The sequence below is a fragment of the Stegostoma tigrinum genome, chromosome 1 (assembly GCF_030684315.1).
Source record: "Stegostoma tigrinum isolate sSteTig4 chromosome 1, sSteTig4.hap1, whole genome shotgun sequence".
Classification (NCBI taxonomy): domain Eukaryota; kingdom Metazoa; phylum Chordata; class Chondrichthyes; order Orectolobiformes; family Stegostomatidae; genus Stegostoma; species Stegostoma tigrinum.
Genome location: NC_081354.1, coordinates 60230610 through 60245956, shown reverse-complemented (window position 1 = coordinate 60245956; position 15347 = coordinate 60230610).

The following is a 15347-nucleotide window of genomic DNA, read 5'->3' as shown; positions in this document are numbered from 1 at the left end:
TATCAAAGATGCTATCTCACTGGAAGATGATGTTCTGCTCTCCAGATCTATAATAATCAAACCAAAACAATGCAGGAAACACGCCTCAATATACTCAAAGGCCAGATGGGAAAGGAAAAATGTAAGCACTATGCCAGTTGTACTGTATATAGGAAAACCATATACAAACAGATTGAAAGCATGACATTGATATAGAATGTATGCCAGTGCTATGGAAACACACAGGAGAAAAGAGGATAAGATGGCTACTGAAGTATTACTCTGACTATAGCATATTGTAGGAGCTGATTTATTCACAAATGACCTAGAATGGTATCTCAGTCACAGACTACCAATCAATGCACCCTTTTATCCTCAAGATGAAAGATTTGAGAACCACAGCAGTGCAAGTTTTGACTGTGCAGCAAGGGATTCCAGTAAGATTAATAAGTGACAATGGCGTGTAATTTATATCCAGGGAAGTCAGGGAATTCATTGAACCATTTGGGTTTAATGCCATCAGTTTGTCAACATACTACCCTGGGGGGACATGGGTTTACAGAATTACAAGTCCAGACAATCTTCGTAATATACCAAGAGACAAAGGAAGATTGAAGCTCTGCCTTATTGTCACCCTGATCCACTCAGCGCTCAAGGCTGACATGAAATCACCTGCAGAGCTGTTGAATGGAAGAAAGCATAAGATTATCTTGTCAGGCAAAATGTGTCCTTCAAGTGACCAGGAAAAAGTAAAGCAACAGCTCAGTGAAGTTCAGAAAAGATAGGGTTAGTGCTTCAGCAAGTATGGCAAATCCTTGATTGAGATGAAAGGACAAACCGCATGTGTATCGGATCCATCCAGGAAAAGCCAGAACTTAGCGAAAGTTTTTGCTGAAACTCAGATGTCAATGTCAACCATAATTGAGACCAAACCCAGGAAGCAACTGAGAAGAAACTAAGATAACGCAGTGTGAACCTGGATGAACACAGTGGGCCAAGCAGCATCAAAGGAGCAGGAACGTTGATGTTCGAAACGACCTGAAACATTGACTTTCCTGCTCCTCTGATGCTGCTTGGCCTGCTGTACTCATCCAACTTCACACCAGAATCTCAGATTCTCAGCATCAGCAGCTCCTACTGTCTCTGAGAAGAAACTAAGTCTATTTCTGACCTAGACTTAAGCTGACAAAACAGAAAAGCTACCAACAAAAATAGCTGAAACATTACATCCAGGAAGACATGATTGCTTCAACTCCAGGAGCAAGATGTACAACATTGCTGGTACAACATTCTAACAGATCAATAAGCATGCAGTGAATCGAAAACACCTGATGGATGCACAACAGCTTACCATTCAAATAACACTGAATGATTTCCTTTGTGTGAAGAATACACAGTTCCAACAACACTCAAGAAGCTTGACATAATCCAGAACAAAACAGCCCACTTGAATGTATCCACTCCTTCCATCACCGATGCTCAGTAGTATCAGACTGACCATTTACAAGATGCACTACAGAAATCCTTAGACAGCACCTTTCAAACCAATAACTACTTGATCTGGAAGGACAAGGGCAGTTGATGCATGATAAAACCCACAAACCCCTTCTAGCTGCTCACCAACCTGTCTTGGAAATATGTCACTGTTCCTTCACTGGGTTAAAATCCTGGAATTACCTCTCAAAGGGCATTGTGGCTTAATCCACAGTACGTGGACTGCAGCAGTTCAAGAAGGCAGCTCACCACCACCTTCTCAAGGACAGATAGAGACAGGCAATAAATACCGGACCAGCCAGCAAAAGTCAGTAATAGCTTTGAAGGCTGGGATAATTACAGAACCCAACAAAGGAGGACTAAAAAGATAGCAGGAACTGCTGATGCTGGAGTCTGAGATAACACAGTGTAGAGCCGGAGGAATACAGCAGGCCAGGCAGCATCAGAGGAACAAAAAAGCTGACGTTTCAGGTCGGGGGTGGGGGGGAAGGGGACAGGTCAAGGAGGCATGGATGAAACCAGTAAATGTCAATGTTGGTAGGGAGTTGGGATGAGTGTTGGTCAGCAGGGAGGGAGGGGCAGGTAGGTGGGTGGGAAGACATACAGGTCAAGGAGGCTGGGGTGAGAGGTGGTGCTGGACTTGGTATGAGGCCGGTGGTGGAGAGAATTTAAAGCTTGCAAATTCCACATTGAGACCATTGGGCTGCAGAGTTCCCAAGTGAAATATGAGGTGCTGTTCCTCTGGCCTTCAGGTGGCATCATTGTGGCACTGGAGGAGCCCCAGATGGACATGTCATTCATGGCAGGGAGAATTGAAGTTGTTTCGCAACTGGGTGATGTTGTCATCTGTCGTGAACCGCTAGTAGGTGTTCCACAAAGTGGTTTCCAAGCCTCCATTTGGTTTCCCCGATGTAGAGGAGGCCACATCGGGAATAGCGGATACAATATACCACATTAGCTGATATGCAGGCGAACATTTGTTTCATGTGGAAGGTTTTCTTGGGGCCTGGGATGGAGGTCTTGAGGAGGTGTGGGGGTGGGTGTAGCACTTCCTGCGGTTGCAGGGAAAAGTGCTGGGGGTGGTGGGGCTAGTGGGGAGTGTGGAGCTGACAAGGGAGTCACAGAGAGAATGGTCCCTCCAGAAGGCAGATAAGGGCGGGGTGGGAAATATATCCTTGGCAGTGGGGTCGGATTGCAGGTGGCGGAAGTAGTGGAGAATCATGTGTTAATTCCAAAGGTTGATGGGGCGATACAGTCTTTGCTGTAATTGAGGGGAGTGAGTGTGAGGGCTGAGTTGCGGGAAAAGCAAGAGATGCAGTTGAGGGCGTTTTCGACCACCGTGGAGGGGAATTGCGGTCTTTGAAAAACAAAGGCATCTGTAATGTCCGGGAGTGTAACGCCTCAACTTGGGAGCAGATGCGGCTGAGGCAGAGAAATTGAGAATGGGGGATGGCATTCTTGCAGGAAGGTGGTGGGAGGAGGTGTATTCTAGGTAGTTGTGGAAGCCGGTGGGCTTGAAATAGATATCAGTTTCCAGGTGGTTACCGGAGATGGAGACAGAGTGGTTCAGGAAGGAGAGAGGTATCAGGGATGGTCCAGGTGAACTTAAAGTTGGGGTGGAAGGTTTTGCTGAAGTGGATGATCTGTTCGAGCTCCCGTGGGAGCACAAGGCGGCACCAATACAGTCAACGATATTGCGGATGAAGAGGTGGGGGATGAGTCCAGTATAGCTGCGGAAGAGGGACCGTTCCACGTATCCTACAAAGAGGCAGGCATAGCTTGGGCCCATGCGAGTTCCCATGACCACTCCTTTCATCTGTAGGAAGTGGGAGGAGTTGAAAGAGAAGTTGTTAAGGGTAAGGACAAGTTCAGTTAGGTGGATAAGGGTTTCTGTGGAGGGGGACTGGTCAGGCCTGTGGGAGAGGAAGAAGCAGAGGGCTTTTAGGCCATCTGCATGGGGAATGCAAGTATATAGGGACTGGACTTACATGGTGAAGAGGAGGGGTTGAGGTCCAGGGAATCGCAAGTTTTGGAGGAGGTGGAGGGTGTGGGTGGTGTCACTCAAGTTTTGAAGAATGAGAGGGGATCTCATTGAGACACCTAGGGCTCTTAAGGGATAAAACAAGGTAAATGCTGATAGGATGCTTCCCCAGATGAAAGAGTCCAGGACCAGAAGGCATAGTCTGAAAATAAAGAAGTGCCAATTTAAGGCTGAGAAATGGAGGAATTTCTTCTCTTGTAAAGTTGTGAGTTTTCAGAACTTATTGCCACAGAGAGCTGTGGGGATAGAGTCCTTGTGTATATTTAAGAGTGAGATAGGTAAATTCTTGATCAGTTGAGGAATCAAGGGTTATGGGGGAAAGGTGAGACAGCAACCATGAGAAATATCAGATCTTCCATGATCATCCTGAATGGTGAAGCAGGCCCAAGGATCAAAAAGCCTACTCCTATTCCTAGTTACCATAGTCTTATGGTCTTATGGCATTGCAAAGCTATACAGGAGATCTAACCTTTCCAATTCTAAAGAGGGTGATGTCTAAGATGTGTGCATCAGAAAACAGCCAAAAAGTCATAATATTGTCATTATAGATTATAAATGTTCTGACAAATCAGTGTTCTTTCTTGGCTGTACATCAATTCATCCCATTTTATCTTCCTACACTTCTTGAGGCTCCGCCTCTTCCTAATCCTCAATCAAAGCTGCAGATTGACCATCTTCGACCTCTGGCTTTGGAGTTTCTCTCAGTGTACAGTGAAACCTTTTGAGGTTCTAGCAGCTTGCAATAATTTTCAAGATCTTCTTAAGATTGTTAGTTCTCCAGCTGAACTGTCCAAACGTTCTGCCCAACAGCAGAAGGTTCATTTCAGTATACCAAATATATTTCCTGATTTTATTTTTATTTTCAGGATTACAACTGGGCTATCATATATTTACCGGCATAATTCTTTTTCTTTACTCTAACGCCTGCTGTGCAATGATGAAATTGTGTTTAGATGACAAGGTGTAGAGCTGGATGAACACAGCAGACCAGGCAGCATTAGAAGAGCAGGAAAGCTGATGTTTCGGGTCCAGACCCAAAACTCCTGCTTTCCTGCTCCTCTGATGCTGCTTGGTCTGCTGTGTTCTTCCAGCTGCATACTTTGTTATCTCAAACCCCAGCAACGGCAGTTCCTAATATCTCTGTTGAAATTGTGTTTGATGTGTATATGCAGGGGGCAGTTGTTATGGTCACAGTGACTATCCAATGAGATCTTGCACTTTACAGACATCTACAATCAATAGTATCAGAGATAATGGGAACTGCAGATGCTGGAGATTCCAAGATAATAAAATGTGAGGCTGGACGAACACAGCAGGCCAAGCAGCATCTCGTGTGCTCCTGAGATGCTGCTTGGCCTGCTGTGTTCGTCCAGCCTCACATTTTATTATCTTACAATCAATAGTAAGTGTGTTGATTTCTCTTCTGATATTACCTTCTTTTCATTGAGAAAATGAAAATTCCGTTGAGACTTTTTGCGATCTCCTTAATGTATCAGTGGGGTTGAATTCTGACTGTCATGATAATATAATGGTACCTGAGGGATCTAGGCAATTAAAAATTAATTGCTATCATGAGGTTCACTGACACAGAATAGGACTTTCCCTGTGCTGGATACTTACCCTATGCCCATCTCCTATGGTCAATATAAATGTGTGCCAGATTCCCTTGTGGGAGGCAGCAGAGGATACAGAGATATGCACAGATAAATGTTCCAATATGCAAATTTTTGTCCCTGACCCAATTCCAAAGGGCTTTCTCCACAACAAATCTCAAAATATATATCCTTTCTTCCCTCTAGCTGAACTCATCCACTTCCAAATTCTATAACAATGAGGCATAGGCTTATGATTGTGACTGCAGCTAAGCTTAGCAATTGTTACCAGCAACCATGTTGAACCTGTTGAAAAGGATTCCCATATTGCATACTTCTGAAAACAACACAAGGAAACAATGCAAGCACTCAAAAGCAGGAGTTATATTATTAAAATTTAAGTAAAGAACTAAATTCTAAGCCTGTGTTTGTACCAGTTTTACAAATCGAAATGACTAGGCAAACGGAATAGAAGCAAATGATTCTCCACTTTATACAGGCAATCATCAGAATAGGAACAAAGAAAGCATGGAACTTGTTCTGAGAATAATTTCCACACCATAAAACCTGAAGGTATAACATTTTAGTCAACTCAAACTCAAAATATCAAAATGAAGTCACAGCACTGACTTAACAGCACTTGGGCCTATCATCTTGTCTTTTCAATATGCAAGTCCAATTTTTTTGATACCAATGTGGAATTTGTTCTTTAATGTTTGCCCAGCCGATGTTCCACACTGCTGTGCTCATTGCTATGTAGTTTCCCAACTTTCCCCAAATGTACATTGGAGGAACATTGGGATGACTTTTTCCATATCATCCCATGGACAGTAATTAAGTAAATTACGTAGTTTTCACTTTTTTAATGACGAGGAAAATTTGCCCAAATGACAATGATCTTTCTGAGCTTGAATGGTTCATACTTTTTTCAGCTGAGGGTACCTATATAAGGGTAAGTATTTGTAAGGAAAGGGCAAAAAACAGAACTAATTAATAATTTTTTCTCATGAAAATATTAGCACTAAATGCTAGCATTAGAACTCATGGATTTAGCTTTCATATTTGCCTCCTATAGAATTTCCTGTAAAAATAGACAGTATGCATAAATAATCTGTTCAAGCTCATCACCATGTCTTTGATGCAAAATCCTAATTGGGCCAAAGGTGTTTAACTACAAATGAGTTGCAGGTCAGATGCTTCTTATTATTCGTTCAGATCCACAAGTAACATGTATGTGTTAGTTGAAAGATGAAACATCAATTTTAGCTGCAAAAAAAAACATATTTATCTGCTATATTTTACCATACATATCCCATCACTGGAAGCAATTGAGCCTCTTGTCAATATCAGTTCATTAGAACATTTTGTATGATTTTCAACCTGAATGAGTTCTAAGATCATGAAGGTCAGAGAGAAAGATAACTTTCATCATCTGTCACCGCCTCCAATAAGAAATTCCATTGTAATTATTTAAGTGCCTTCTATATCATTTGAAAATGGCACCAATTTCAGTGCACTTCCATTTAGTTTTCATTTTCTATTGAGGAAACTGTTCATAAATGAAGCTGTGTTACAGCATGCCAAGTCAGTTTTTTTTAGAAAATTATGTTGAAATGATTTCTGGTGAGGAGTAAGAAACATCAAGCAGAAGTCTACACATCGACCCAGGGTATTTACACCCATTTCAGCAAGTTTCTGTTTTGTGTAATATTCTGAACTTTTAAAAGGAATTTACATTATGTGTACACATTTCAGATCAGGACCAAAGGGGTAAAAATATGCAGAGTTTAGGATATGACCCTTGTACCAGAACAGGTATGCCCGACACCTAATGGGCATTTCAGGTAGCCTGCTAGAAAAGAGACCTGGAATATCAGGCTACTCATTTATCAGTACTAATTCTCTGGAAAAGACCAGACAAGTGAAGACCAGAAGAGGTCAATGAAAAGGGAAGAAAGGAAACAATTGACAAGCAGGAATGACTGCGGTCGTGGTCAGGATGTGCTAGAGTAATGCTGGTTGGAATAAAAAGGTGAGGGTGAGTACAGCACTGGAGTGGCTAAAACAGTATCAGTCAGGGCTGTCAGAGTGGATGTGAATATTGTTTGCCAGTGGACCACATTTTGCACACGGAGTCCGGAATAGAAATTCTGCTCCTTTTGGCCCAACATTTAGCTAAATACTTGGAATAAATTGAACTTTCTGATAGTGTTTAGACTTGGTGTAGTGTTTAGAATTGGTGTACTTGACTGTAACTTGCTGCAGTGCTGACCATCTCAGGGCAGTCCAACACTGCCTAAGGGCTCTCAAACAGACATCGGATCCCTTACTGGGACACATGGAGTGCCTGTTACTTACTTACGCCAATACAGAACTTTCAGTTCATTATGAGCTTTTGCTTCCAGCTTGCCAATTGGAGGGTACTACATTGACTTAGATAACTCCTCATAATCATTAATGCAGTGCCCTTCACCATGTGCCACCTACTCTGCACACATGTTATGCCCAGCCACTGTACCTCTGTTTTGTGCTGGCGGAATGAAGGCTAATCTGATGAGATAACACCTTTCAGAATCTCTTTGTCCAGATGCCTAAGGTTTGTGGTGGTCCTGGTCAGGTAGGGGGTGAGGGTGTGAAGGGGTCTGAAATTGAGGGTAGGAGCATCACTGCACTGGTGCCTGCATGTGACATTGAAGTACATAATGTGATGTAGCCCTTTGCATTCTGAGAACTTGCTTTGATGCATACCTTTAGCGTCTCACTATAATTGAGATGTTTTTATCATGTAATCCTCATGCTAACATCTCCTTGTGCTCAGCGAACTAACAGGATCACCTCTACCAGCGCCGCCACATTCTGGAATCACTCCACCACTGCCTTTTGCATCTATTTTGGATGATTCTCCATCCCTGACAACCATCCAGGTAAGCACACCAGTTACCTACCTACATGGTTGTCTCCTCCATGTTCCTGATCACCCTTAGCCTTACCAGACTGGGCCTACTCTCTAAAGAAGGATCACTGAACCCAAAACATTAACTCTGTTTATTTTCTTCACAGTTGCTGCCAGACCTGCTGAGCTTTTCCAGCAATCTCAATTTTTGTTCGCCTCTCACTCTTGGTATGGGCTCCATTGTCCTTCAGGTACAGGGAGAGTTATATTTGCCTCACATAAAGTGCCATGAAGGACAAATCGCCTAATTGTGACAGCACATCACAGTGAATCTTCACACTTCTACCATATGCAGTTACAGAGCACTTGGACAGACAAGCCTCTGTGTTCTAGGAGAGATGTGTGCCGATTCTTCTATCATTGGTGTGAACCATCACTGGGACCTCTGTGGTTATGTTGAATAGTCACGTTGACAGAGAGCAGCATGTCTAAGAATGTCTTTCTACATTGAAAACAAGACCTTCCATGGTCCTTGCTGCATGCACAGTGGAGGGTATATTCTGACTCGTACTTTTGACTACAATGGATGGGGTCTGCCAGTCACAAACATAATATACTGTACTGAATCTGGAGCTCCATCAACAGAATCTGAAGGTGGTGGCCACTGCGGCAGAACCCAACACGTCTCATGTCTTCCCCATATTCCCTTCAGTGAGAGATTTTAACATGAGAAATAGCAAAAGAAAAGGATATGACTTCCAGCTTTTAATCGTCTTACTTACATATGTTTGTTGATTTACCTGAACCATGCCCTTTATCTCATCAATGCCTAACATTTATGGTGGGAGGAAGGGTAAATAGTGGATCTTGTTGACTGCAGATTAGCACAGCTTTTGTTGCTGTCAAAATGGTACACTGTACTCCCTCTGATGCAGGCCTGCTCCACTGTCCTACCACAACGATGTGGTCCTAGTCAAGTTTCAGGTGAACAAGCTCTGAGCCATGCTGGGCTGGTCTCAAGACCTCCACTACATCTAAGATTGGTGGGTCGATTCCAGTTAGAACCCTCTAAACCCCTCACTACTCAACCTCCTGCAGCAAAAATTTGGCTATGTCAAGAAATCTGTGTGGAGTTTGTACATTCTCCCCTGATCTGCATGGGTTTCCTCTGGGCAGTGCAGTTGGGATGGGTTTGTTATGCTAAATTACCCATAGTATCTAGGGTGGGAAATGCGCGGATAGGATGAGAGGTCGGTCTGGGCGGAATGCTTTTCGGATGGTCAGTGTGGACTCGATGGGCCAAATAGCCTGCTTCCACACTGTAGGGATTCAATAGAGAAACCCTTGTGTCAGTTTGCAGAGTTGAGAATTTTGCCAACTCGGTACAGACCAATTGAGGAGCAAAAATTTGGCCCTCAATCTTACATCGTGAATTGTTCATGGAGGTGCTTAAGATTTCAAATAATTAGGTCAAAAGCTGAATGGACCTAACCATGTGCAAACTGAGCACTGTGAACATGTTGTTCCTTTACCAATGACACTTGATATCACTGTCATCAACCCCTCCCGTCACTTTACTGATGGTTCAGAGTGAAGTAGTCATAGTCCAAGTTGAATTTATCTGCTGTTAGTGCCCAGGAAATAGCTGGACAGTTTTCCAAGGTGCTGGTTAGCTGCCAGTGTTGTAACTGTTTTGGAACAGATTACTTAGAGACATGGCTAGTTCTGAAGAACAAATCTTCAGTTCCACTGCCAGCATGTTGTCAGGGTCCATTGTTTTTTTCAGTACCTTACATTCTCAGTAGTTTTGTGATAAAATTTAGAGTGACTTGAAGTGGTTAAAGACTAATACCTACAATACTAGGGACCTCAAGAGGAAGCCAGAATGCTCCATCCTCTTGGAACTTCAGGTTGAAGTTGGATACAAACACTTCAGTCTTATCTTTGCCACTGATATGTTCATCTCCTCCATTGCTAAGGATGGGATATTTGTGGAACCTCTATTTCCTGTTATTATTATTTAATTGTCCACCCCCATTCAGGACTGGATATGATTATAATACCGACTTATATCCGATCCACTGGTTCCAAGATCAGTTAGCCTTTTCTGTCATAAGCTGCTTCCACTGTTTGACTTGCAAGCAGTCCTGTCTTATAACTTTGTCATTCTGACACTTATATTTAGGCATACATGGTGTTGCTTCCAGCATGCCTGAAATAATTCCACAGTGACTGGTATCTGGTTGCCAAGTCACCCTTTATTGATAAATGGAGAGTCCTTAGCACTGATCCAGCTCCCATAGAGCCAGCTTTCAGAGTGAACAGGATGTCTAGCACTTCTGTTCTTAGCTGTCACCCAGGACTCCCTGACTGGATCAGATTAACAGCCCCAATCAGGGAACTCATTTTTTATGAGGTTCATCTGGTTGATCTCATTACAATCACTGCAATGCCCTTCTGCATATTTCATTGAACCAGGGATTATCCCTCAGCTGGATGGTAGTGGTGGAATAGGGTGTATTCCATTTCACAAGGTTACAGATTGTGACTGAATATTGATCTGAATTCCCAGTTCTGAGTTAAGACCATAAGATACAGGAACAGAAGTAAGCCGTGCATCCCATTCAGTCTGTTCCACCATTCAATGAGATCATGGCTGATCTGATAAACCTCAGCTTCCCTTTCTTCCTTTTTTCCCCTATAATCCTTGATTGGCTTACTAATTTAAAAAAATCTGTCAATTTCAGCCTTGAAAATACATAATAATGCAGACTTCATAGCCTTCTGTAGTAAAGAGTTCCCAAGATTCTCCGGCAGAAGAAATTCCTCTTCATTTCCATCTTAAACCAGCAATCCCCTATTCTCATAGCATGCCCTCTGATTCTGTGCTCTCCCACAAAGGAAAACAATGTTTCTGCATGTACCCCAAAGCATTACATAAGTTAAAATAGGCCACCTCTCATTCTTCTCTAATCAACTGAGCACAAGCCCAAGCTCCTCAACCTCTCCTCCTAAGGCAATATCTCTATGCCCAAGGATCAGCCTAGTGGAGCTTCTCTGGATTGCCTCCCATTGCCAACACAATGTTTCTTAGATGAGAGAACAAAAACTGTTCCAGCTGTGATCTAGTGCCTTGTATAATTTTAGTAAGACTTTGCTATTTTTATATTCCATTCTTCATGAAATAAAGGCCAACGTTCCACTTACCTTCCCATCTATTGGTTGAATTAGTTTATTGTGATACAAAAGTGGGCTCCCAAATACATCAGTGCTCTAGCCTTCTGTGGGTTTTCTCCAAGTAAAAAGTATTCAAGTCTCTTTTCTTCCGGCCAAAGTGCACAACCTCACCTTTTCCTGCAGCATATTCCACCTGCCAAGAATTTTTTCCCACTTGCTTAACATGTTTATATTCCTGGGCAGACTCTTTGTGCCATTTGCAAACTTGATGCTTTCATTTTGGTCATCCAAGTCATGTGTAGTAAATAATCACGGCCACAACACTGGCCTCTTGTGGCACTCCACCAGTTAGACGTACCATCCTGAAAATTGCTCCCTTATCACATCTCACTGTCTTCTAGACCTAGGAGATCTGTTGCTGTTCCTATTGAAAATCTATCCCATCTAGTGTGGTGGCCGTACCACACAATACAATGTGGGGTATTCTCAATGTGAACATGGAACTTTGTCTCCACAAGATCTGTGTGTTGGTCATTCCTTCAGGTACTTTGTGGCCATCTTTATCTGTGGCCGGTAGCTGGGTAAGAATGCACCGAAGTAGATTTTCCCTTTTTATTGGTTCTCTCACCAACGGCAGCAGGCCTAATTCGGCAGCTGTGCCTTCATATCGCTTGCCTCTAACTCTTGCCTGACCTACTCAATGTCTCTACCTTCGGGTTTTGAGATTTGTTGCTAATTAACATCCACCATAGGACCGCTGACTCCCACAGCTACTTGTTTACACTTTCTAACACACAATTACCTCTAATGATTCTCTTTCTATTTCATTTTCCCTTCGCAATTGTAACAGTTCTAATGATATCACTTTCCATACTAGTGTTCCTAATAAGTTGTTTTTTTTTCTCACAATTAAGGATTCCTGTCTAATTGGGTTGATAGTTCTTTGAACCCTTCTGTTCTATTCACGATACTTCTGCTTTCACCTCTCTCTTAGAAACATGATAGGATTCGCTTTGTCTGATTTTCTGTTCACCAGCCTCCGCATTCAAATCATTCACATCTTTGGGCATTTCCACCATCTTCAGGGTGATACCATAATATAATAAATATTGCTCTCCCCCTTGAATATTCTGAAGAGACTGTTCTCTCCACAACACCCTGTCCACACTCTTCAATCACTACAACATCTCCTTTCATTTCCACTGCACCTTCCTATGCAATTCCTGAGAATGTAACACCTCACTCTTGACCTCCTCCTTTCACACCATTCAAAACCTCAAACATCACTTCTCACAGAAACAATAGTTTACATGTAGTTTTTCAATTCTGTGCAGCATTTACTGCTCAATTTGTGAACCAGAACACAATTTAGCTAACCACTCTGTGAAATACTATGATTCAGTTTGCGAATGTGACTGTGAGCTTATGACTGCCCGTCTTCTTAATTCGCCACATGACTTTTCTGGTTTCGCTATTCCCTACTTTATACACCTCTCCTATGCTGAGCAATGTTTTCTTGAGGAATAGGTTTTAATTCAGCACTTTTCGACCTTTAACAACTTCAGATCATAACTTGTGCCATCTATTCTTTTGCCTGACAGTTTCGTTGATAATCTTGTATTGCCATTTACACCCCCGCTAGCCCAACCTTTTCGTTCCTTTACTTGTCCCATTAATACCAGCCTAATTAAGGTTCATTCTTTGTTGCTTTCCATCTTATCACTGACCATCTATTTGCCCTCATATAATGAAACAAAGAACTGAGGATGCTAGAGATCTGAAAAATAAAAACAGAAATTTCTGGAGAAAATCAACACGTCTTGCGGCACCAGTGAAGAGAAAACAGATTTAACATTTTGAGTATGTGACCCTCCTTCACCTGAAGGCATCATGTGAAGAAGAACCTTAACTCAGCTCTCTCTCCACAGATCTTGTAAAACGTGTTGCATTTCTCCAGCATTTTCTGTTTTTGTTTGTTTCAGATCTATTTGTTCTATCCTACCAATCCCGTACCTACTCTCTCTTCCTATCCCTATACCTGCCCTAAAAGTATTACATCTTTAATATGTTCTACTTCTGATGAAAGGTCATCAATGTGATACATTGGCTTTCTTTCTCTCTGTTGATTTAATTTATTTTAGCTATTTTACAAATAAACCTGTCACAATTACTCTCAGCTACACTGAATTAGTAAGGGTGAAATGTATCAATGTTGTTTCCCTAGTCATTCTCAAATAAGTATCTGTGGATGTTGAAATACCATCAGATGTGTTTAAGATAAGGATGAGTTCAATTATAATGCTTCTACAGGCCAGTCTCAAGAAATCATTTTCTTATTCAAGCTCTATGGCAAAGAGCATATAGTGGAAATGACAGCATGATTTGTCACATGATTTTCTGATGCCCAATTTGTTTTACAACGATTTGTAACTGTACCTAAAAGTCTAACAAGCATGTTCAAGGGGTAAGCATGCCCACTGAAAGTAAACAGAAGAATGATTGCTGGGCAAACACCAGAATGCTGCCAGTGTCCATACTACCAAACACCAGGATGAAGGAGTGAGCTACAAATAAGACATGGAGGAAGTTGCAAGAGTTAGACAAACCCTTATAATTACATGAAACATGATTGTAAGCATGTATCTTCAAAACTTAAACTTATAATCTTAGTTTAACACTGTTGTCTCGGATGATGTTCAGGATATAGAAACAGTGTCATCACAAAATGTCTACAGTATTAAACAGCATACAGTGCGCACTCTAAATTCATTTAGTTATTGATGTTTTGTGTTGGACCTTCCAGCATTTCATGAAAGGAGCAGCTAGACTGATATTCAGCAAAGGTTTTTTTTTTAATTTCCAAAACACTGCAACGCTTAATTATCTAGAAACTATTTGCAATCAAACATAGCACAAAAGTTCAGTTTTACGTTGGTGCTCAGAAGGATGCATTATGGAACATAATACCCATACTGTTATTGAAATTTAATTAAAGTTAGATCATATCAACAAAATATTTTCAACATTCTTTCTAAATGGGACAAAATGTGTGTGCAATTGTGAGCTCAAAAGATTCTGGTTTAGAGTGTGCTGCAAGGAGACTAAAGATGCATTGTCCAGCCTTATCTATATCTACCTCACCTGACATATAATCCTGTTAAAAAGTAGGACACTATTTCAGTTCAGGGGTTCTGGAGAAAAGAAACTCCTTATTGCACACATAATATAACTATCAGCTCATCTTGAAACATCTAATAACCTTCATAACAAAGGCTCTGTTTACATGAAACAAAATTGATTCAATCCACATGATTTCTCTTCAATGCACCTTAGTCTGTATAAATTTATTGTATTTACAAAGCAGTGAATCTTACATCTCACATCTGTCCCTTTTATTTCTGACAGCTGGGCTAAGAGATTTCAAAAACAACTATGCATCTTAAAATCAAAATTTGAGGCAGCGCTTCAGAAAGTTGCATAACAAAAAAATACAAACTGGACCCACGGATTTCGAACAAGAAATTGTTCTTTAAAATTATTCCTCAGAGCTCCAAATACAAAGTATATCAGAAATATCAGAAAGCTAATGAATCTGAACAAGCTTTTATCAAAACATTTACTAACCTCTGAAATTATAATGTCTTGTTATTTGATATGCTGTGAAACATGGGCTACTAAGAATACATTTCACAATATTAAAGGTCATAAAGTACACTTTGCATGTGCCAATGTCTCTTGAACTTCTGACTGAAATTCCTCCGAGAGGTTCAGTCTCAGACAGCTTGAGAGTTACATAAGCCTGTATCCATACTGAGTCTATATTCATGGCAGGTTTAGATCAACAGTGATCAGCAAATCCCTTTCAAATGATTTGGTTTTGATGTACACTCTTGAGGTGTAAATTCTTTGAAGTATTCGTCTTTGTACTTTTCAGATGTTTTTCCATTTTCTTTACAATTTGTAGCATTTTTTTTAGTTACATAGCAGCACAACACTTTGTTGAGTCTTTCAACATAGTAAGTATCTCTTCAAACAAGCAGATGAAAATTGAAGAAAAACAAATATGGTTCTTTGGCCTAATAATGTATCAATTACATTCCCATGTTGTGTTTAATATGTGAACAGCAACCTGAACTTTTAAATAAGCAACAGTTTGAACATTCATTTTTGA